This window comes from Rhinolophus sinicus, linkage group LG06 (assembly GCF_036562045.2).
Source record: "Rhinolophus sinicus isolate RSC01 linkage group LG06, ASM3656204v1, whole genome shotgun sequence".
NCBI lineage: Eukaryota > Metazoa > Chordata > Mammalia > Chiroptera > Rhinolophidae > Rhinolophus > Rhinolophus sinicus.
Window position 1 is genome coordinate 18,330,081 of NC_133756.1, and position 25,196 is coordinate 18,355,276.

Sequence of the window (25,196 nt, forward strand, 5' to 3'; positions counted from 1 at the left end):
TAAATAATTTCTCTTGCTGTTGGTATTGGCTGGCAGTGTGGGCCAGCCAAGCAAATGGTAATTTCCAAATTAGATTATACATTATGTCATATTAGTTTTATATTAGAAAAACAAACGGGATCAGAGGAGAAGTGCCAAGGTTGGCGGGCCGTGCTTGCCACGTGACTGGCTGCGTTTCCACTGCAGAAAGTTTAATGATTCCCGGAGAGGTGGGAGAGCAAACACATTCAGACCAGAACGGGGGCGGGCTCTCCAGGAGGGAAAGGACAGCCCCAGGCCAGGCCTCTGTGAGTGGGGAGCACTCTCGGAGCACTGTCACATCCTCTGCCTTCTGGGGATCTGGACCCTCCTGGAAGCGGTGGCTTCTGCGTAGGGCACCATGGCCAGTGAATGCTCATGGGAGCAGCACGTAGAGGGGTCAGTGTGTGGTCCCAAGAAGAAAAACTTGATGGGGTCTTTCTGGGGTCACACTCCTCCGTAGAACTGTCCTCGGGAAGGGGAGAAGACTGTGTCTCCCCAGAGTGCAAAGCCAGGGGAATGCAAAGGAGGCAGGCTTTAATGTGGATCATGCTGCCAGCTGCCCTCTCCTGGGGGTTACTATGTGCCGGATGATTTACTTGTACTTACTATTTACTGCTCACAACCATCCCAGCAGGTCACGGTGCAGATAGAGACTCAGAACTAGAGGTAAATAACTTGTTTGAGATTCCATGACTGGGAAGTGGCAGAGCCGGCACGTGCACCGAGCCTGCGGGGCTTGCAATCTTCACCATCACACAGTTGGGTGATGCTTCTGTCAGCATGAAAGGCGATGTCTCTGTGATGGGAATGTCCGCTCATGGTGGAGAGCGGAGGATGACGGCCTGTTGGTCTAGAGGATTCCTGCAGCCACTCAGGCATTAGACTCCTGATCTCTAAAGCCCCTTTCTCCCTAAGACTGTAGCTCAGACTTCTCCACTGGATCGCATGTGAATTTAGGCAAATGTCTTGTACAGAACTGTGAGATTCTCCAGGGCAGGGAGCTTGTTGGATTACCTCTGGATACTCTGTCCCCAGTACAGAGCTTGATACAGTTATTGATGGTCAGAGGGCTGACAGGAAAAGTAAATCTAGAACTGGATAGGGGTCAGGGGCCTGAGGAAGCTGGGTCCAGGTTTACAGACCTCTGATGTTTGCCAGGCTGCCTCCTGGCCTGTGACAGGCATTGCTAACCTGTCACACTGCTCCTGCCCTTACAGCTCTTTTCAAGCAGCCACACTAGCCCATCAGCCCTGGCACTGACAGGAAGCCTATGGGCCACTCTCGATCGAGCCCACCTTCCAGTTTGCAACTGAGAAACCTGACAGTATAAGGAGAGGGAGGCAACTGGTCTGAAGTCGCACAACCAGTCATGGAGAAAGTAGAACCAGAGCCCACCTTCCAGAGCACACATGAGGTTAAAAGAGAAGACTTACATGGGTTCATGAGCGAGTATCTGACAATACTAGTGTGTGCCCAGCTGCGATTGCCTGGCGTGTGGATGAAGAGATAAAACAGAATCTAGGGGCCAACTGGAGCAGTATAGGCTGGATGTCCATGACTTTGGATGTTCCTGTCCTCAAAATATGTTCCAAATTCCTCAGGAGATCTGGGTTCTAGTTCCAGCTCTTTACCTTTGGCAGCCTACCTCCTCTCTGGACCTCAGTTTTTCCATCTGTTAAATGAGGTCGGACATGGTGCTCAAGCTCCCAAAGATAGAAAATCCTTCTGGCTGTAACATTCTGGGATTCTCTGCCCCAGAATTCAGCCCAGATCCTCCCAAGACTCCGCTGCTCCGTGGGGTGAGTCAGGAACCCTGGGAAGCTGCAGTGACTCGCTTGGACCACCAGGGGGAGAGGGAGCATTCCACATGATTCCTGCGGAACTTCTGTGCTGACCCTCCTGGTGGCCTGGAGGGTTACTGCTCTTCCTGACTTGCCTCCTGTCACCTCCTGGATACTCAGCTCCTGGGGATTATCTTATTTGAAAATACATATATTCACTCACTAATACTCTTTGAGTCCCTCCTCTGGGCTGGGCCTTTTGCTGAGTGCTAGGGACCGCCATCTCTGTCCTTGGAGGAGCTCCCAGTCCAGTGAGGGGGCAGAAATGCATGGAGGCCACACCAAAGCAGCATGTACTGTGACGGGGTAGCAGAGTTCCCATGGGGGATGCCGGGAACCTTCCTGGAAAAGCGATGTCTGAGCCCAATCCTGAAGGATGAAGCAGAGTTTTGCAAGAAGGCAGGGGAAGAGGGTACATACTCCATGTAGAAGGAATAGCACATGCAAAGGCCCAACAGTAGGAGACAGAGTGAGTCGCAGGTAGGGAATTGCAGGTAGTTCTGTGGACTGGGAGGCAGGACTGTGTTTGTGAGAGGCAGGGGAGGTGAGCAGAGGCAAGCATTCATTTGCTCAAAAATATTTATTGACTATTTATTGAACACTAGGCTAAATTGTGAAAGACCTTGCATGACATTCCGAAATCCCAGATCATTTCCCTTCCTGGGCCCTGGTCTGTTTGCCCATACATTTATAATAAGAAATTGTTTCTAAATTTAGTTAATTACTGCTTGGCTTTTCCTGTCTCCCCATGGGGATAGCTACACTAGAGGAAGTTGGGACAGGAAACTGTTCTCAGTACTGGGAATAGCATCAAGGACATCGCAGCCCAGGACAGGTGTGAGACAAAGAGCAGGAGCCAAGGGCACAGGCTGGCCACTTGGCCTCTGCTCTCTCTCCTCGACTGTCCATGTCTTCGGAAGGCGTGAGATCCAGCAGCCTCACTCCGCCCAGAGCTGCCCTCTTCACCAGTCTCCGTGGTTGGTCCCATGTCTGGATGTGTTTACTCTTGAGGGGAGGGTGTTTGCAGGTCTGGAGTCAGGGCCCTGCTCGGGAGTACAGGGGGTGGAGAGCATCCTGGGCCAGCTGGTGCCAAGGGTGGAGTTCAGTGGTTGAAGGGGCAAGAAGGAGGAGAGGGCACGAGATTTCTGAAGGGAAGTCCTGAAACAGGGAGAAGGTGGTGTCTCAGTCAGGAGACAGCCCCCGCCCCCAAGTCCCCTGACCCAGTGCCTGGCCCAGGCCCTAGGAGAACTGATCCTGGTGGAAAGGAAGCAAGAGGGAACCATCACTAATTGCTCAGTTACAGTGTGCCAGGAGTTTTGCTCACATTTTCTCACTAAAATGCCTCAATAACCTTGTGAGGGAAGGTGATTGCCACACACTGTATTGTGGTTGGGTTTGATAGTAGTGGCACATGCACAGAGAGGTTAAGTAACTTGGCCAAGTTCACACAGTAAGAAAGTGGTGCTGTTGGGTCAGAACTCAGTTTGTCTGATGTCCCAGTCACATGTCTTTGCAGTGTATCACTGCGGCTCTTTGCATTTCGTGCCTCCCTTCTTTCCTTGATGTGGTGAACCACATCCCTCCCTATCTTCACATAGTAGTCTGTCTGGAATACCCTGTCTTCTGTCCATATTCTTTACCTGGTGATGTTCCTATTTTTTTAGGTCTGGTTCATATGTTCTTTGTGAACGGTTCTTTGATCCTTCCAGATAGATTTTATTTTGTCCATCCATTCATCCTCTGCCATCCCTTTATCCCTTAACTTGTTCCAGAAGGATTTCTGTCTGTCTGGGTAGAGCTAATCGCTGCCGTCTCTGTGATCCCACAGCACTTTGTGAAACAGGTGAGCACCACCACACTTGAGCGCATGCATTTGTTCATGCACCTGTCAGTCTACCAGCCTGAGGGCAATAGTGGGTCCCTTTCTGTTCCTGGCATTGCCCAGCACAGAGTCTGCTTCCTGTCCACTTCACCCTGATTTTTCTTTTGCACAGAAGTTTCCTCAAATTTGGCCTGTTCTTCAGAGAGAGAGAATTTTCAATGTCTGGAGTGACTTTGGGTTGAGATTAAGAGCACTTTTTTTTTTTTTTTTTGCCAAGAGTAACACTTCCAAATAGCTGCTGTGAGATGGGAGAACTGAATTGGTGACATCACTAACACATGGTTCCATTTGCTTTCCCCAGAACCATGGGGTGATCCTAGAACTGTAGACAATTCTGGACGTTTTAAGGCCCCTATGCTCGCCTCATCAGCCTGGTTGGGTAAACCTTTGCTCACAACTGGGCAAGGCCCAGTGGCTCAGTGTGTGTCTGGGAGCTCATGGAGGGATGTGGGGGCATGAGCCAGTCCTGGATGGGTTAGGGCTGCACACCATTCAGTGTTTCCTAGGTTATGTTGTGGTAACAGACACACCATAGCATGCCCCAAATAGGGGCTTTACAGTAACAAGTTTACTTTTCACCCACGTTATATTTTGTCTGTGGTGGCTGTGGGTTGACTGTGGCTCTGCTCCATGTGTCCTCTTTATTCCAGGATCCTTGCAAAGCAGCTGTCCTTATTTGGGACATGACATACTCAGGACAGAGAGCAAAGAGAGAAATGGCCGAAACACACAATAGTTCTTAATGTCACTTTCAATAATCCATTACTCAAAGCAAGACATATGGCTGAGTCAATGTAAACCGCTCCCATAGGAGGCATGCCAGCTACCTGGCGATGGGTAGGGACGTAGACACCTCTTATGGGGAAAGGGCAGTAACTAATTTTGGCCCCACTGCCACAGAACGCAACCTGTCACAGGCCAGAACCATGATGCAGACTCAAGCCAACATTGTCCGCCAACCTTATGTGGCCCAGGCATGTGCTCTCTAACTTTAAGAATTGATGGTGCCTCTGGAGAAAAAAGATCCACAAATGGGACATAAAAGTGTGGTTCAGGCTGTGGGGCTTACATAGGAGTACAGAGAAAGGAGGGGCAGGTGGGGATGAGCTGATCAGGAGACTCTTCTATTCCTTGCCCAGCAAACTCTTACTCTTCTTTCAGGGTTCAATTTTAAATGTCACCTCCTCTAAGAAGCCCTCTGGGATCGACCCTCTGAGCCAGGTTTGCTCTTCCTCTGCTCATGTGCCCTTTTGCTTTTCTCGTTTCATACCTACCACACTGTATGTGATGTCTGTGTATGTGTCTGAATCCCCAGGGAGCAGTTGTATGCTGGAGCCGGCTTGTACCTGACTGTGAGAGTTTATGATGTACATCTCTTCCCAGCTCCATGTTCATTCAGTGGCATCATGTGGGTAACTTGAAATCGGCCATGGTAGGAGGATTTACATCACAGAAAGCAGCAAATGCTACAAATAAGGACTATTTTCCTCCTGCAGAGGCAGTGGTTAAACACTTGCCATCAGCCATCGCCCTGGAGTAGACAGCGTGAGGGCCGAGATGAGCCTCGCTTACTTCTGTCTTCGTATAATGTCTGGCAGAGGCACTGGCTGCTCCACAAGGAGTGACTGACTGAATGAGCCACTGGAGGAATGAGTGAACGCAGTTCTGGATTGTGGGACAGAGCAGTGAGTGAATGCATGTGTGCCTGGACTGGAGTTCTGTTCTGTCTGTGTCTGTTTTTCCTCCCAGGATACCCTCCTCCTCCCAGGCCCCTGGCTCTGTGCTCATCGCCCCGGGGGAGGTATGTGACGAGGCAGAACACAGGGGACTGCAAGCCTTTCTGGTCTTTGTTCTCCACATCTCTGAGTTTTTGGAATTGAGATTTGTTTACAGAGGAACTGAAGGGAAAACGAGGGGTAAACAGAGTGTCTTGAAGAAACATAAAGGGGAGGAAAAGAGAGGTGTGGTCAGGCCCATGTGTCCTAAGCAGCTTTGCTGGGAGGTGGTAAGAGCCCCAAAAGGAAGGGTTGTGGGGTACATCCAGGACACAGTGCATGGAGGTGGCAGAGGACAGCCAGTTGTGCAGGGTCAATCGGTGTGGGTCACTGCTTGGAGAATAAGTGCCTGCCTCTAGCCCCACACGTGGCATCGTGTAAGGTCCCCAAAATGTGGAATGACCCCAGAAACTTGGGATAAGAAATTTACTGAGAGGAAACAAAGAGAACGACATTTCTTGCACTGCCAGGTTTATACTGTCACTCACGAAGAATTTAAATCAGAGGTCGATATATGTTTTCCGTAATAGGCCATAGAGTAAATAGTCTCAGCTTTGTGGGCCATACGGTCTCCATCACACTATTTGACCTTGCTGGTGTAGGGCAACAGCAGCCACCAGCATATATAAATGAATGAGAGAGGCCATGTTCCAATAAAACTTTATTTATGGGCACAAATGTAAATTTTATGTAATTTTCATGTGGCTTAAAATATTCTTCTTTTGATTTTTCCCCCCCAACCATTTAAAAATGTAAAAGGCAATTTTCACTCACAGGCGATGGTTGGTTGGATTCAGCCTGTGGGCTGTAGTTTGCTGACTCTGATCCCGATGACAGTGCATGGAGCAGCCAGTCCGTCACCAAGCCAGCAGGGTATACGCGCCTGGAAAGAGGGTGTGGAGAGGACCTGGTCTAGGGAGCGAAGCATGAACCTGACTAGAAGAAGGATGTCCCTTCCTTTCTCCCTTGGTGCCTTCCTCCTCAGCCCTGCTCTGGTTTTCTGGGCCCTGGTGCATTCTGCAGTCATCCAAGGTGCTTGCCTGCAAGAAGCTGGGCCCTCCGTGGGCGGGTGGCTGGGCAGCTGGACTCAGCAAGGCGGGCGGCTAGCCGTGTTCAGTCTCCGGGAAATGAGTGTGGACATGGCTTGGGCCCAGTGGGGCGGCCCACCCTGGTCTGCCCAGATCAGGTTCCCGGTGGCGTCTGAGCACTGTAAACACAGCGGCTGGACAGGCCACCTCTCCTGAGGCCCACTGGAGGCAGCCCTGCCCAGGAGAAAAGCAGGATTGGGGCTGACAATTTGACATAAACCACGGGGCAGTGTCCGGTGGCTGGGGAAGCCCAGAGACCACCCCCTCCTAAATGCCCCGTGCTCGTTCTAGTGGCAGCTGTTCCCAATTACTTTCCCCTGTGGAGCCAGGGGTCTTTGGAGTAAGGAGGCTCTTGAGAGGTCCCCTAGCTATCCCTCCTGGCAGGGGTGGGGAAACTGAGGCCCAGAGAGAAGCAGACACTTACTTAAGGCCAGACAGTTGTTGCCAGCCTGGGACTAGAAGCTGGGTCTCTCACCTCCCAACACAGGTCTCTGGACTCTCCCAGGGTGATCTGGAGAAGAGAGACCATGCGTGAGTCCTGAGACCTTGCCCCTTAGCCTTCAGCTGTTCTGGGTTGGGTGTTCTTTTGGATTCATCAAGGAGCACTGGAGTCAGGAGACCTGAGCATCAAGCCCACCAGTGACTGAGGGGTCTCACTCACCACACCCTTTGAGTTTGAAAATGCTTATTTCCAGATGAGGAAACAGGCTAGGCATGGTGAAGTGACTTGCCCAAGGTCACTCAGCTGGTCAATGGGAGAGCCAAAATTCAAACCCAGCCCTGTCAGATTTCAAAGTCGACCTTCTTCATGGTGCTCCTCGGTTCCAACTCCGACCCCGGACTTGTTGTGGAATCACAGGCACCTCCCTCCCCTCCGGGCGGCTGTGGGTGGTCTCTGAGGGCTCTCCAGGGAGAGCCCATGTGTGATAGATGCAGGCACACACACACTGACATGAGCACACAGTCGCATGTCTACACGGACAGGAGGCACGTGTGTCAATACTGGTAGCCACTCATTGACCTGTGTACATCAGCTCTCGTGGCCAGATACGCTCTTGTCAGAGGACACACACAGGCTCACACGTGCACACGTGTGTGCACACCCCCACATGCACACTTTTTCACTGTGGCTCTGGCAGGCTTGCTGCCACACAGACGCAGGATTAACAATCCTCTGTGGAGTTTTTACACTTTCACCTTCTTGTTCCTGACACATTTCAAAGTTCTGTTCAGAGTTAGATCTGAGGATGGGGGGGCTGGGGGGCCTGAGAATGGAAAAACAGGCGATTTGGAAAATTCCTGTCATTTTTGAGCTCTTTCCAAAGACGCTCACGGGAGCCACAGTGAGGCCTGCCGACGTCCAGCCTTGGGCTGGCCCCACTGCCACAGAGCAGGTCTCCCGTGTCCCCTCCCCGGCTGCCCCCCCGACCTGGCCTGTTTGCCACACCAAGCCCACCGCACTCCATTGCCTCACCTCCATTGAGGGTCCTGCAGGAGAGCATAATGCATGCTCAGCTCACTCCTCTCCAGACGAAGCCACCCCAGCAGTACATGCCCTACTATAGGTTGACAATGACAACTGATGCCAAGTGCTTGCTGAGTGCTGAGTGTCAAGTGCAAGCTGAGTGTTCTAAGTGCTTTACACATATTGATTTATTTTCACAACAAATTATGACTCTGTCCATCTTACTGACAAAGAAATTGAGGCACAGAAAGATAAAGCAACTGGCCCTACATCACACAGCCAGGAAGTGGAAGAGCCAGGATTCATATCCCAGCAATCTGGCTCCAGAATCACCATCATGTGCCAGGCCCTGTGCTGGGAGTGCCCATTGGCTTCCCTGCCACCAGATTCCACGTCACAACTCTCCTCTACACTGCAGCTGGAGGGTCAGTCCTAAAGCCCAAACGTAGCCCTCTGGATGACGTAGTCTCGTGCAGGGTCCTGGGCTCTACATCATGAGAGTGCCACCTGGATGCAGCCAGGGCTGCAAGTGAGGACGCTGTGCTGACAGGCTGGGTCGTGCAGTCATCTGAGGTCCTGCAGCAGCTGGAGCAGCAGCCACAGAAGTGGACCCATCTTTGTCTCCAGTGCTGCCTGGCTGCCCGCCCGCCCGCCTGCCATCCACATGGTGGATATGCCGAGGAACAAGGGCCTTCCTGTCTTCCTCTCTTTCCCCCTTTTCTAAAAATAAGCTGGAACCTTCCCCTCATCTGCCCCCAATTTTCTCTTGCTTGACCCCAATGACCCCACGCCCTCAGATGAGGCCACATGTGTGCCCACTGCTGGACAGATGGGCTGACCCTGTGGTGCAGATGGTGGGAGCCAGGAGCCCGCCCTGGCCTCTGCCCCCGCCCAGCCAGCCCCTCCAGCTATGCCCTTCCTGGGAACAAAGCACCGAGCCAGCCCGTGGTCTGCGGGTGGGGTGAGAGAGAGCTTGTTTATAATAGGAAGCTCCACCCGGGTTTTATGCGCTGTCATGATAACAATAATCATCGCCCACATTTGTATACACGAAGCATTTGTAATCTGTTATCTCCTTTAGTCCACGCAACCAGATCTTCAGATTGGTATTTTTGTTCATACTTAGATTGAACAGGTGAGGAGAACAGAGAGGTTCATTTCCTTCCCTAAGCTTGCACAGCTGGGAAAGGGCAGGGTCAGAATTCAAACCCAGGTCCTCAGATTTCAAATCCTCCCTCCTGTTTGCTGAACTCTGTACCAAGCAGCAGTTTTGCAGCTTTGTGGCCAATGATGTTCTTTTAGCTGTCACATATAGAGGGCCTCTGCCAGTGTCAGACGGGCGCTGTGCTGGGAGATCCACCATGACTCTGGGAGGAAGTAGTTCTTAAACTCATGTTGGAAGAGTTATTAAACTCATTTTGAGGAGGAGGACGCTGACGCTCGGAGATGTAATGTGTCTTGCCAAAGCCATTCCGCAGGAAGAGGTGGCATCAGGGTTTAGAATGAGGGCCAAGTTTTTCTTCTGTGAAACAATTCATAGCAGTTGGCATCATGTGCTTTATTTTAATTGATTAATTCAGCGCAACAGCTTCCGAGTGTCTGCTCTGTACCAAGCATAGGGACACAGGGATAAACAAGACACACAGATCTGCCCTAGTGGGCTTCATGATCTGGCGGGAGATGGATGTGTAAACGGCAATTATGGTGCAGGGTGATAAACCATTATTAGCCGTAATAGTTAGCTTTGCACAGTGTTTATAGCTCACTGAGGGCCCCAAATGGAAATCTGGCCATTTCCATGTCTGCTAAAAGTGGTCTAATGGCTTCCCTGTTGCTGTAGTATCACATCTGTGCCTCTTGGCCTAGGATTCAAAGCCCTTGTGACTTAGTAGAGGCCACCTCTGCATCCTCATCTCTTGCTAGCCCCCTGACTCACTGTGCTCCAGCATTACCAACGGCTAGAGTTTCCTCCCACCCAGGCATGGTTCACCTTTGTGGCTTCATCATGCTGGGCCTCTGCCTGGAGTGCCTGCTTTTCCACCTCCAACTTTCTCCCGGTTAACTCTTACCCTGTAACACTCAGCTCAGATGGTAGCGCCCCTCCAGGCGGGGTGGGGAGGCAGTTTCCTGTTTTTGAAGGTGTGTGAGTCAAGAATGGAAGATCAGGGCAAGGGGACAACTCATTTAACCTCTATGGGCCTCAGTTTCCTTTTTCTATAAAATGGGCTCAAGAAGAAGGCCAAGTGTCAGAAGGAAGCACAGTGACGTGTGGCGGCTAAGAGGATTGTGAGCAGCCTGTGCGTCAGGAAAGCTTCCTGAGGACTCAATACCGAGGATGAGCCTCAGGTGATATTATTATTAATAGCTAACACTTGTATTTTGCGTACTATGTGTGGGGTGCTGTTCTAAGCTCTTAGTGCACATTAAGTTATTTAATCCTTGCAACAGTGCTATGAGGCAGGTACTATCATTATCCGCATTTTACACATTAGGTAATTGAGGTACAGAGAAATTAGGTGACTTGCTTAGGGTCACACAGCTAAGAAGGGGCAAAGCCTAGATTCTGACCCAGGCACTTGGCTCCAGAATCCACAGTCTAACTACCTTGTGATTACAAGAAGAGATTAGCATAGGAGTAGAGAGCATGGCCCACTTACACCCTGAGACAAAAACATCATTGTATGTAATAAAACAAATGAGGGTGAATGCTCTTGTTCCTCATGCTCCAGTAAACAGGGCAATGCCTTCTGGGCACACACAGGTTGGGAACGGTGGCTCCAACTCCACCCACGCCAGGGCTGGGAAGGCCATTTCTGTGTGCTGCCCACCCCCATCCTTGGCACCTCTTGCTATGTGTGGGTAATGGGGCCTTGTCTGGGCAGAAATGGCTGGGCTTGCACTGGCCCTGGGGACAACTGCCCACCGTTGTTGGAGGCAGGCAGAGGAGGCATTCTTCTCACTTTGCAGGTGAAGGCACTGAGACCCAGCAAGAGAGCAAAGGACTGGGCAGTCTCCAAAATGGCAACTCGAAGCTGAGATTTTGGACTCAGAGGCCAACGCATCTGGGTACCTGCTGCTGTTGGTCTCTTCCTTCTTGGGCCCCACCTGCTGCCACAGACAGCTAAGACTGGTGGTGTCTGCTCAATTCTGCTCTCTCCCCTCACCGCCGTGGAGCTTAGAGCCCAGCATCAGGACTTTGTTTATTCGTATTCCCAGGTCAGCACCTGGTGCCTGCCTGCACCCCATCCCTCTGCCCCCAACCTCCCACACTCCATGCTGCCTTGGGGGCCTGGAAGCCTAGTCAGTAGGATTGTTCTTCTGACCTGGCCTCTGGACTCATTTCTCTCTGGAAGCCGGGGAGCATCACTCTATTGGTGAGGAGCCATTGTTAAGATGGCTCCCCCTACCCCCCATTTGTAAGGCTTTTCCTGCCTTCAAAGTACGTTTCCTACCTTCAAAGCACTTTTCCTATCTGTGATCTAAGGAGGTTTTCACAGCCCATTTTTCTGACAGAGAAAAAGGCCAAGACCAGTGAAATGACTTGTTTAAGATCAGGGGCCAGTACTCAGGACTCTTACCACAAACTCATGATGGTTCCCTTCCTCCTTTCCTTTCTCCCTCCCTCCTTCCTTCTCTTTCTCCCCCCTTCTCTCTACAGATGTTTATGTGGAGGAGGAGGAGGATAGGAGACTAGAATAGGCGGGCATTAGGGAGTGGACAGAGTACTGGACGGGAGACAGAGGCCTTGAGTTCTGATCCTGAACTTGCCATTAATTTACTATGTCACCTGAAACAAGTCACTTTCTCTCAGCCTCTCAGGTTATGATAATACATTGGTTATATATCATGTAAAATATATTAAAAGGATATATTTCATTATATTTGGATTTTTGTTCATATTAATAATCTGGGGAAGGGGCTGTCATTTCCGTCCTTTTACTTGGAAGAATTATTGTAAGAATCAATTCAATGAAACATTCCTATGTTCTCATGTCTGCTTGCCAGTATGACCATTTAACCTCCATCCATTCATCCCTGATTTTCCTGCTCTGTGCCATTCATAACAAGAGAAAGACAATGACATTTAATGCCTGGCACAACTGCCATCTTTTCCAGGTGATTTCCCAGCTCTCCCTGTGGAAACTGACTGCCCATCCCTATCTCTTCTGGGACAATGTCTGACCCTCCAGTACCACACTGACCAGTTTGTCTTTTGTGACAATGAGTTCTTAACTAGACTGAGAAGCCCTGAAGGGTAAAGACTACAGCTGATCCATCTCAGTGTCCTCAGCATTGCCCAGTCCTTGGCACCAGTGAATGTTCTTTGAGTTCACAGCTTTTGAGTTCATCCCAACCCACGTCCTAATTCACCCTCAGCTTTCTGGGATAGTTTGAACCAGAGGAAGCAGCCTGGGGGTCTGCATGGCAGACAATTGCCTCTGATATCCTCTTCTCTTTACAATGTTAGTCTTATTCTACTTAGAGAGGCATTCTTGCTCCCTCTTCAGTGATTCAGACAGGCTGAATCCAACCCAGGGTTACACCGCAGGCGGCGGGAGACTTGGAAGAGCAGCGCCATCTTCTCGTGTGAGTTAGCAGTCCACGTGGTCTCAGTCACTCAGGAGCTGCCCATAGAGACCTGCTACCTGGGCAGTCAGCGCTGCATCACTGACCTCCCTGCCCATTTTCCCCTCCCTGACCTGCCCCGCCAGGCTGGTTAGCCCTGCTGTCCTGGCCATACACTGTGGCTGGGTGGGGATTGGAGAGTAGGGAGTTTATTTTCCGCCTCAGGCCTGTTCCACAGCCACCAGACCTCCACTGGCTGGCTGGGCTAGCCCATTCTTTCGTGGTTCTGGCCAGCTGTGGCGGTCCCCAGAGCCACTCTGAGTGAAAGCGGTCAGGCGTCTCCCTGGTGCCTGCAATGTGTCATTGGTAGCTGTGAACTGGCCTCCCAGCTTCTCTGCTCCCAGGGGCCAGGTTCCCACAGGGAAAGTGCACTTGATGGGCGGGCTGTAAATGAGCTGTCAGCAGAGATGGTCTCGCTCCTCCCTCTCCTCCCCACTCCCTCCCTCAGAGTCTCACTAGCTCTCAGTCACATTGGAAGAATTAAGGGCGGCTGGCAGAGGGAGGTGGCTGGTTCCCATGGCAGGGACCGTGCCTAAGTCCTAACACATTGGCAATGCATGTGTGTGCCGGCCTCAGGAAGTGAGTCCCGGCTGGGCAGACACTGTCCTGGGGATCTGTGGGCAGGCCTTTCCCAGAAAGCCTTTCTCCCTGACTGGCCTCACAGTCTTTCTGGACCAGGGCAGAGCCTCCAAAATTTTTCTTTTTTGCATTCATTATAGATTCTGTTCACTGAGTGTGAAAAGGGTCCAATCTAGGATCTGGTTCTTGGGTCCTGGGTTGACAATTCTCTGTGTGACCTTGGAGGTGCCCTTTCCTCTCCTGGGTTCCATTTCCTTGTGGGTCTGTGATGGTCTGAAGAGCTGTTGAGGAGACCATCAGGGAAATATAGCTTCACGACAAGGAAGGGCCTCATATGTGGTCTCTTTACCCTCCACAGCTAACACACATAGTTGGAATTCTCACACCCATTTCACAGATAAGGTGACAGTCTCAGAGAGAGTAAGGGACGTGCTGGCAGTCACGTAGCTGGGATTGAAACCAGGCCTGTCATATTACAAAGCCCATGATCTTTCAACTCTGTGTCCTTCCAGGAGTCCAGTGTTCTACAGGTCTCAGTGCCTGCTGTATACCTGCCCCTGTGGGGTTGTGAGGTAGGTGGGGGCTGTGGTCCCTGCACTCACTGACCTGGGAGCTGAGGTCCAGGGAACAGTCAACACTTCCAGACTGGGGCCTCCTGTGCCTTTGGGAGTGGTCTGGGCAGCTGGGGCTGCAAGAGTGCGCACAGCCTGAGTCCAAGGGCGGCACTGCCGTGGAGGAGCTGCTCTAGACAAGAATCTCAGGGACAGGGCTGAGGGGGATGGGGATCATACAGGTGCCTCACCCTTGCAAAGTCCAGTCACAAGCTTGCTGCCTCCCTCCCTCTTTGTGCTCATTTAGTAAGGTTTTGTTTCTCTCATTAAGAAGTGATAATAGCTGAAAAAGTCAGGGAGCCAGCTCCTTGCTGTGTCCTGTGTGAAACCTTTTGTATGCATGTTGTCACTGAAGCCTCACAGCACAATGTGCACATTTAGAGATGAGGGAATGGAGTCAGTGGGGTGGAGGCCCTGGCTCGAGGTCTTCTGGCTACAAGTGGCCAAGCAGGGATTTGATCCCAGGGCTGTCTGGGACTGTGTCACTCACTCAGGGCCAGGCTACTTCCTGGGGACCAGGAGAAGAAGCCACCATCAGTCCTTCCTGGCCCAGCTCAGATAGGAAGCAATTAGATGGACTTTGTGGGGTGTGGGAAAACTTGGGCCAGGACCTCAGGGCGTGCCCAGACCTCTCTCTGGTCCTTAATTAACTTCTTTGGCTAGTTTCTGGAGTTTCCTGAAGGTGTGGAAAGACATTGGGGTGTCTAGAGTCTGACCTCAGATAGAATGAGGCAGGGAATTCTGGGGTCTGGACCATCAGGAAAGACATGAATGTTCCAGTCTGGATGGGGCATGCATTCTTTGGTGGTGCCAGAGCATCCAGTGCTCACCTGGCAAAGCACCAGGGCTGGAACTGATGACACATGGATTTGATTGCTTGGGAAATCTGCTTGGGGGGCCTGGGGTAGGGGAACAGGGGTGGAACAGCTGATCGGCCTAAAAATAGCACAGCCTAGAATTCCAAGGGGTTCAAGGGTGCCCCATTCTAAATTTGGAAGTGGGCCAGAGAGTTCTTTGCAGCCAGCCCCTATGTGGGTGGCTATTCAGTGACTGGACAGGCACCCTGTGATAGCAGCCCTGGGGCAGTGAAGGTCGGAGGTCCGGTCCTGGCACAGCCTCTCCCTGGCTGAGTGACCTGGGTGCAGCAGTCTACCTTCTCTGGACCCTTACTGTTCCTTCTGCCCTGGCTGCCTGATAATTCCTGCTTTGGCTATCTGGCAAGATGGTTAGGAGGATGAGGATGCATTGGACAAATGTAAACTGTCATGTGCTACATACATGTCTGTTGTCACTGCAAAAGAAGAGGGCACCCTGGGCAGGCAGAGTTCATGTCTATTTCTGGGTGTTTGGGACAAGTCTAGGCTGGCTCCCAGCCTCTTCTCCTAGATGATCCCTATTGCTTCTTAATAAAAAAATGTTTCCTTTGAATGAGCTAAAATCAGAACAGTCCACATGAAATGAACTGCATTGATAGGTAGTGAGCTTTCTGTTACTGGAGGTATTCAAGACAAAGCCAGGCAACACCTGGCAGGGAAATAACCTATGGCCTAGACTAGATGTTGCTGAACTTTCTCTGACCCTCAGAGTCTGGACATCTGTCTGTAGAGGCTACACTCTCCCAGCGCCTTTTACCATGGGAGTGCCTTGTCTAGACCTGAGGCAGACACTCTATCCCCGGCCACTCCATACTGCTCTAGATTAAATAGCCTCAGCATCCTCACTGCCCCTCAGTTCTCAGGGTCTAGTCCTCGCCACACCTGGGTCTCCTCTTCTGAGCATGCTCTAATGCTCTGGTCATGTAATCCCCCAGGGCCTCAGTTTCCCCAGCTTCAAAATGGAGATGCTAATGCTTGGAACTCCAGCGTTGCAGAGCTCTGTAGGAACAAAATGACATCAATTCAAAAGCACCTCAGATACCAAAAAGGCCAGTTCCCCTCAGTGATTCTCCTGCTCTAGAGATGACAGGCTGAGGTCTAGGAAGAGGGGACCAGATCCAGGGGACAGATGAGACAGTGACAGAGCCAGCTGTTACATTCAGGTTTCTCAAAGTCCAGTCCTACACTTGGAGCACCCTCAAATACTGAGGAGTCTGACATCACAATTATGAACCCGAGTTTGAGTCTTGCTATTTACTAGCTGTGAGTCTTGAGGCACACTATGACACTTCTGTGCTTTTGTTTTCTTATCAGGACATTACAATGTCACTTTATGGAGTTGCTGGGGGGATTGGATGTGATCACATGGGGAGGAGGCCAGACTCTAAGGCATGAGACCGTGGGCAACTGCACAGGGCGCGCAGGCTAGAAATGCTGAACGCTCAGGATGGGAAGTGGAAGGGGCTGGGAAGTCAGCCAGGCCTCTGGAATGGGGAGAGATGATGTCTATTTTCAGCGGGGCTCCTTGTCAAATTTTTGCTCATCCTCCAAGTCTTAGCTCAAAGGGGCCGCCTCCGGAAGTCCTACCTGAGCCACGGGCAGAGCCGGCCCCTTTTCCCAGGCTCCTTTTCACTTTCTGATGCCTGACAATGGAAAAGCTTCTTAAGCCCATATGGGAGACAAAAAACCTGGGTTTGAATGCCTTGGCTGTATGACCTTGGGCCTTAGTTTTCTCAACTGTGAAATGGGCACTGACAGGATCAACCTCATGTATATGAGGTTATGAAGATAAAATGTTTGGTTTGATAGTGCGAATACGAGGTCTGACAATTACGTTCGCGAACTTGCCACCGTGTGCTTACGTTGGCAGCACTGTAGAAACAGCTCAGTAAGGTTTCATAACCTTGGTATATCAATGTCTCACAGCTGTGTTCCTGTCGACATGTGGTGCTGGCTTGCTGAGTAGTGTTCATTATTTTGTTGCGTGTTTTTGTGTGCCGTTGTGAGAATGTCTGTGCTTGAATTAGAGCAATGAACAAACATTAAATTTCTTGTTAAACTTGGCAAGAATGGAAGTGAAATCAGGGACATGTTAGTCCAAGTTTATGGGGATAATGCCATGAAGAAAACGTCAGTGTACAAGTGGAGTAAATGTTTTTCTGAGGGGAGAGGATGCGTCACTGATGAAGAGAGGTAAGGACGGCCAGTAATGAGCAAAACTGATGAAAACATTGGAAAAATTCATTGAATTATGTGTCAAAATCATTGTCTGACTGTGAAAAGCATAGCAGACCAAGTAAACATCAATAGAGAAACAGTTAGGAAAATCTTAACTGAAAATCTTGGCATGAGAAAGGTATGTGCAAAAAAAATGGTCTCAAAGAAGCTTTTGCATCACAACAATGCCGCAGCTCACACGGCACTGTCTGTGAGGGAGTTTTTAGCCAGTAAACAAATAACTGTGCTGGAACACCCTCCCTACTCACCTGATCTGGCCCCCAGTGACTTCTATCTTTACCCAAAGATAAAAGAAATATTGAAAGGAAGACATTTTGATGACATTCAGGACATCAAGGGTAATATGACGACAGCTCTGATGGCCATTCCAGAAAAAGAGTTCCAATATTGCTTTGAAGGGTGGACTAGGCATTGGTGTCAGTGCATAGCTTCTCAAGGGTAGTACTTTGAAGGTGATATTAGGTAATGAGGTATGTAGCACTTTTTCTAGGATGATTTCGCGAACTTAATTGTCAGACTTTGTATGTAAAACAAATGGTAACCATTGTGATGATGATGATGATGATGATGTCATTCATTCATTCATTCATTCATTCATTCAAACTTTCTGAACACATCCCTTCTCTGAGCTGTAGCTGGGCACTAGGGACACAGCAAGAAATCAAACTGTCCCTGACTCCTGGGAGCTCAGAATCTAGGCAACCAACTCGCACACACACAATTCCAACCCAATATAGTGCAAGTTGCAGGGGAGTAATCTAAGACCCAGAGGAAACATAGGAGACCCCCTCCCACCCCCAGCCTGCCAGCAGGGTCAGCGAAAGCTTCACAGAGAAGTTTGAGCTGAGAGTTAAAAGTTGAGTTGACTTTGGTCAGGTGGGCGAGCTGGAGAAAAGCACTCCAGGACAAGAGCACAGCATATGCCATGGTCCAGAGGTGGGTGGGACAATGGGGACCCCTTAGGCAGATTGGGGTGGCCAGAATATAGAGCAAAATTCCACTAAGGTCTGGAGACCATCTCCTCACCCAAGTAGCCATGGAGTCATGGCCAGAAGGAAATCAGCGAGATTTCTAGAATGGGGAGGAGCAGATTTGGGTGATGATGATGCAAATGGTGTGCCAGCGACTCACTGGTGAGGGTGGCCCTGTCAGGTCCTGCTCCTCAGATTGCTGCTTGCAATTGGCTTGCAAATATGCCCTCAGATTGGGATGTACAGGCACTGAGAAGTGATGCCACTCAATGCTCTAGGTAAGCAGGAAGGAGCTTTACAGTTAAGAATGCCCCTGTCTGGCATTCTAACCTAGGAGGGTCTGGAGGTTGCTGAGTTCCCTACCATGAAGCTGTATCCACCACTGTCCTCTGTGCCTAGCACAAGGTGGCACCGAGTAGGTATTCATAAATATCGTAAAATCAGATTGAGATGGCCATTCAGAGGGAGGAGGGACTCACAGAGAGGGGCAAGTTGTCACAGTGAGACAAAGTGACCCCCGCCTGCCTATACCAGCTGGCTTTCTCTGCTCTACCCACCCCGTCAGGCTCCTGTTCTCCCTTCAGCCTGGTGTAGAGGGCTCATGGAGGAGAGCCTGGGCAGGCTGAGCTGGCACTCACCTCTGCCCTCCCCAGGTTCTGAGCCTTGCCGCTCAGGACGGCCTGTGGGCAAGCAGCAACCTTCGGAGGTCTCCTTGAAGCCATCCTTGTCTTCTTGACGAAAGGCATCTGGGGCCCGCCAGCCCCTCCTCCGCCCAAGCAGGAAACACAATACACCGGTAACGATCTAATATTTATACAACGCCTTTCTACCAGATGCATCCCAACAAAGTTTACAAGCTGTCCTGCTGACAATGTATTCCAGACCTGATCCCCAGCCCCGCCCCACCCCCCATACTCCCGCCTCTTATCCTCGGTGCCAAATGCCGGTAGACACTCCTGAATCCACCTGAAGGATGGAGGCCCAGCTGGGAACGGAGGGACCAGCCCTTTCCATCCCCTTTCTGGGCACCGCACAACAGGGAGACAATCTGTGCTCATGACTGGAAAAAAAAAAAGCCATCTAGGGGAAGGCAGGGCCGCACTCAGGGTTTGAAGTTTGGCCAAGACTCACAGCACCCACCGAGCCCCTCCCAGCCCTCCACAGCTTTAGACCGCGGGAGGGACACGGGGAGGGCCAGGCGAGAATGTACCTCCTCAGTCACTTCCTCCCAGCCGGCTCCATGAATGGGGATTTGTGTTCATTCCCGCCCATAAATTGCCCCTGGTCACCAGGGCCGTGTTCTGTGTCAGAATCCCTGACCACCGGCCTTGGACAAAACCTGCTTTGTGAAGTCCGGGTGGAAGACAAACAAATGATTATTACCTTCATTTATCCCCTCCCCGACCTTCTTGTCTTGGCTTGGACTTAAGACCTTTTTTCTCTGTCAACAATCTTGACTTTGTTCCCTGAGAAGGAAACAGCTCCAGGAGGGACTTGCAGAGATGCTGCTTGCAAGAAAACCGTTTGGGAGCAGGGTGAAAAAAGACAGAGGTTACAGGAAATGGCAGACATTTTTTGTTGAATTAAACCATTAGGAGTGACCCCCAAACCAGAGCGAGGCAAAGGGAACAACTGGATACATTTAGGTCAGGACAAGCAGCCAAGTGAGGAGCTGAAACCAATTACCATAAATGAATGTTTCTCTTTTATTCACGACCACCGTGCCTGTTCCCAGGATGCTCTTGGGCGTCTTATAAAAACAGATGAACTCCCTGGTTTTGTTCGGGGAGTTATTAGCTAATGCAACTGTTGGGCAATTTATCAAACATTAGCACATGCTGCAATTAATGACCAAAAGTCGTCATTGGCTGGTCCAAAGCCTCAGGGGCTGCCCAGACTCTAGAGCCCAGGGTAGGGTCTTCTCATTGATGGGACCATTTACTTAGGATATTGGTGCCATAACAGTGACAGCCACCCTCAAAACCTGCCCCTCCTGTAGGGTCCTTTTGGCTATGATTCTCCATGGCTACTTGGGTGAGGAGATAGTTCCCAGATCACAGAAGAATTCTGCTTTATCCTGTGGCCACCCCAATCTGCCTAAGGGGTCCCCATTGTCCCGCCCACCTCTGGACCATGGCATATGCTGTGCTCTTGGCCTGAAGTGCCTTTCTCCAGCTTGCCCACCTGACCAAAGTCAACGCAACCTTTAAATCTCAGCTCAAACTTCTCTGTGAAGCTTTCGCTGACCCTGCTGGCAGGCTGGGGGTGGGAGGGGGGCTCCTATGTTTCCTCTGGGTCTTAGATTACTCCCCTGCAACTTACACTATATTGGGTTAGAATTGTGGGTGTGCGAGTTGGTTGCCTAGATTCTGAGCTCCCAGGAGTCAGGGACAATTTGATCCCTTGCTGTGTCCCTAGTACCCAGCGGGTACTCAGAGAAGGGGTGTATCCAGGGTTTTAAAATGAATGAATGAGTGAGTGAATGGCAAATCCATGTACAGCAGTGCCCTCCTGTGACTCTTATGGTCTTAGGCTGTCTTTCTGTCCACCAACGAAAGGGATCGTGATTCTCCCAGCTGAGAGCCACACGGAGGCATCACACGGAAGGAGGAAGACCGGGATTTGTGGCCTGATGCAATTAGTTTCTCTTTGCAGGCCTCAGTCTCCTCATCTATGGAATGGGTAGGTAAGTCATCCTTGAAGCTTCTGGAGGGAAAAGTTGCAGAGGAATGCATGGCTGTGGGGGCATTCCTAACCCAAAAAGGGAGGGAAGGAAGCAAACTGAATTAAAGCTGCCTCACTGTTTCCCCTTGAGTAACTCTGACTTGAGGAAATGGTTCGGCTTCTTTATAGACTTTTGGCTAAAGAGCCACTGTGTGAGGGTGGGGAAAAGCTTATCCTTGCTGTGTGACCTCAGGCAAGTCATACCATCTCCTGGAGGCTCAGTTTTGGTTCTGAAAAATGGGACAATAATACTTCACATCCTGGGGCATGTCAATGTCTGAAAAGTGCTGAGTCCGGCCCCTGGCCCAGAGCAGGCACTAATTACATAGCAGCGTCTATCATTATTATTAACTATATTAACAAATATCACTGGGCAGGCGAGAGGTGGAGAAGGAGCGGCCCTCACTCTGTTTTCTTGCTGACAAGATATTTCGTAGGCGTCTCGGTGTTGCAGAATTCACATTCTTCCTCTCTGCTAATTCCACCAAAATGTGTTTCCAACCTAGCAGCAGCCACTGTGCCAGACTCTGCAGCAGGCCTTTCTTTGCTGAGCTGCACTGTCCCCAGCCGGCTGGGGCTGACATCTGCCAGAAAAGCAGACCACCTTCTCGGATTTTCCGTTTGCAGCTGGGAGGGTGGGCTGGCAGAGCAAATTACAAAGCAGGCTCCGGCTCCAGCTCCAGCTCCTGGTCAGGCAGGCACGCCTCTCCTGTGGTGGGGGAGCCATTGCCAGGAGCCGGCCTGAGACGGGCCTGGAATGGTAGGCGCCTATACACCAGGGCAGACAGGAGCTCCCAAGTGCCCTGGGCCAACAAGGATAGCAGAGAAGGATGCACACAAGGCACAGAAGGTCTTCCTGGCTGGAGGAAGGACTAAGGCGAGAGTCCTCTCTCTGGGACTTAAGGCAGGTTGTTTTGCCTCTCTCAGACTCAGTTTTCTCCATCTATAAAATGGGAACAAATGTAGATCCACAGTCCCTTATCTGACATGCTTGGGGCCAGCTGTAGTTTGGAAGTCAGCATTTTTCAGATATTTAGGAAGCAATGTTGTATATACTATACTTTAAAAAACACCCCTACCAGGGTAAGGAGAGTAGCCTGTAAACAAACATGTGATATTTCTGCAGTGAAATGTATGAATATTCATATTAAGTGTAAAGACCATAGATAGCCTCATGTGAATTTGGTTGCGGTTTTTTGACACCAAATGAATTTCTGCAAATTTATGGAAAAGCTCTCCTTTTTCAGAGCTTCTTGGATTTCAGAATTACAGATAAAAGCCTGTGCTCCTGTAGTGCCAATGGGATAGATTGTTGTAAAGTTGGCAAGTAACAGTGACCGTAAGGCAGCTTGCATACTTTCAGGAAGTGGGAGATGTTGCCTCCCCTCCCGCGGGAGCTCTGGCAATAATGCTTCAAAGCCCTCTTTGGGTGATTCTTTTTTTGGTAACAGCTTTATTGAGATTCATATACCAAATAATTCACCCACTTAAAGTATGTCATCCAATGATTTTTAGTATATTTATTGTTGTGTAACCATCACCACAGTTTTAGAACATTTCATCACCTCAAAAAGAAGCCCCACACCCTTTCCCTTCGTCTCCCCTACTTGCCCATCTCCCCAGTTCTAAACAATCATAAATTTACTTTCTATCTCTATAGATTGCTTATTCTGGACATTTCATATAAATGGAGTCATGCAATATGTGGTCTTTTGTGACTGGTTTCTTTCACTTAGCATAAAGTTTTCATCATTCCTCTATGTTGTAGCATATATCAGGACTCCACTATTTTTTATGCCTGAATAATATTCCACGGATATGCCACATTTTGTTTATCTATTCATCTGTTGATGTGCATTTGATGTAATGCTGCTATGAATATTCATGTATACATGTTTGTGTAGACATATATTTTCATTTTCTTAGGTATATACCGAGGAGTGGAATTGTTGGGTCAAAGGGTAACTGTATGTTTAACTTTTTGAAGAAATGCCAGACTGCTTTCAACAGTGGTTGCACTATTTTATATTCCCACCTGCAGTGTATGAAGGTTTTGATTTCTCTACATTCTTACCAATATCTTTTAGTATCAGACTTTTGGCGTATAGGCATCCTAGTGGGTGTAAAGTGGTATGTCTTTACGGTTTTGATTTGCATTTCCTTGATGACTAATGATGTTGAATATTTTTTGATGTGATTATTGGCCATTTGTATATCTTATTTGGAGATATGTCTTTTCAGGTCCTTCATTCATTTTAAAATAGGGTTATTTGTTTTTTTAATTATTGAGTTTCAACTGTCCTTATGTGTTCTGATACCAATGTCTTATCAGGTATGATTTACAAATATTTTCTCCAATTTTGTGGGAGTTGTCTTTTCACTTTTTCGATATTGTCTTTTGAAACATGAAAAATTTTAAATTTGACGAAGTCCAACTGATCTGTTTTTTATTGTTGTTGCTTGTGTTTTTGGTGTGATATTTTAATATCTATTGCCAAATCCAAGGTCATGAAGATTTATCCTACGTTTTCTGATAAGAGTTCTATAGTTTTGGCTTTTATATTTAGGCCTTTCATCCATTTTGAGTTAATTTTTGTATATGGTGTGAGGTAAGGGTTCAACTTCATTCTTCTGTGGGTGGCTATCCAGTTGTCTCTCCTTGGATATTGCATGTAGAATTTGAGAGCTACTGCTCTAGAAAGTAAACCCCCAAGAAGGGAGAGCTCATGTTTGCTATGTCCTGGGCACTGTCCAGAGCAGCTTAGGAATGAATGAATGGATGAAAGAAAGGATGGATAGATGAGTCATGTCTATATCCCCAAGGCTCCAATGAGGACAGATGTGCCATGAATGAGAGACTCTGAGTGTCAGGTGAGGCTATGTGTTGAAGGAGACCAACCTTCCTTCTTGGGAGAGCCCCTTTTTGGTATGGCAGAGCTTTTCCAAGCTTCTCTTGACATACCTTTGGTGATGGGGTGCTCCCTCCCTACAGGGCTAGTCGCTGCAGAGCAGTCTTGTTGACCTGAAGGAAAGTTCTTCCTCACACAGAGCTGAAACCTGCCTCCTGTAGCTTGGAAACCTATCCTTACTCCCCCAGCCCCAACGCTGCCCTCTGTGCCCACACCCAATCCATCAGCTTCATGTATTCTGGTTGAACAGTACCCACTCCTCATGTGATGAATTTACAGCCTCCTCTGTATCCATCCATCCATCTCTGTTCTGCCAAGGGGCCGTCCCAGGACTCGACACAGGCTATCAACTAGGATCTAACCAACCAGCTCAGAGGAAAGTGGTCTGTTCCCTCCCTTTTTTTGCATTCTTGACCTCTATTAATTTAACATGAGCTCACATTAGCTTTTTTTTTTTTTTTTACTTAGACGTTTATCTCTTATATCCCTCACACTGTGTGAACCCCCCTCCCCCATCCACTATCCCTCTGACATCGCACAGAGCCATTACATTTCCACTGTCTCTAGTCCTAATGCTGTACTCTGCTTCTTGTAAGTACATACATATACATTCATACAAACTTGTAGCTGACATTCACTATTGTTCAGCTTCAGCTTCAGGTGTACAGTGCAGTGATCAAGCATCTACATCATCCCTGAGGTGGTCTCCCTGATGAGACAAGTGTCCATCGGATACCCTACAAAGTCTTTACAACATTACTGATTACATTCCCCAAATTAATTTTCAAAACCCCGTGGCCATCTTGTGGTTACTGACTGTTTTCTAATCCCCTCACCTTCTACCTTATCCCCCCCCCCATCTAGCAACCCTCAGTTCACATTAGCTTTTTAAATTATCCCCAACATACTGCTTACTCAGATAATTATTAACATCATAATAGAATATATGTTGTTATATATTTACAACATATTACTATTATCAATAACATATTAGAATACATTAATGGTGATGACTATCGTTTACTGAATGTTTACTATGTGCCAGCACTTGCTCAGTGCTTTATAAACATTGTCTCGTTTGATCCTCTGTTAGACAGTCATTATTGTACCCATTTTAGAGAAAGCTGAAGCTTATAGAGATTAAGCTTGAAATCTGTTTGTCAGACTTCAAAGCCCCTGATTGTAGACTTTGTGCTATCCTGCCTCCTGGTGCTGTGGGGGTGGGGTGAGGGTGGGGGGCTGCTCCATGTTGTCCCTAGTGCACCCCATACCCTCCTTCCTGCTCTGTGCCTTTGATCTGCCAGCCCACACGCCTGCTCCCCCTTCTGCAACTCTGGGCTTCCTTCAGTGTCTCCAACCTGCCCTGTATATCCTTATTGACAAAATTCTGACCAGGTCAGAGATGTGGAGAGGCGGAATCTGTAGTAGGATTTTAAAACCCCGTCCAGCCTAAGTAGTGACCCTTCCAGATGTGCAGTCGATTGGGAGCCCCATTGGTGCGCCTTGTCTTTTGGGTCCTGGCACCTCCCCTGGGGATTGAAGAAGCAATCACTACAGCGTTTTCTTTGTACTTGGTGTATCCCCAGGCATG

General features: G+C 49.4%; 1 long non-coding RNA gene across 1 annotated transcript; it reads right to left on the minus strand.

Annotated features, from left to right (window-relative positions):
• Positions 1-6,216: 6,216 nt before the first annotated feature.
• On the minus strand, positions 6,217-18,788 carry LOC141572366 (uncharacterized). The gene is made up of 3 exons (XR_012497724.1): positions 18,611-18,788; positions 7,032-7,118; positions 6,217-6,781 (listed from the first exon to the last, which is right to left on the minus strand). It is a non-coding gene; the product is annotated as an uncharacterized LOC141572366 (long non-coding RNA).
• Between the last annotated feature and the right edge of the window lie 6,408 nt (positions 18,789-25,196).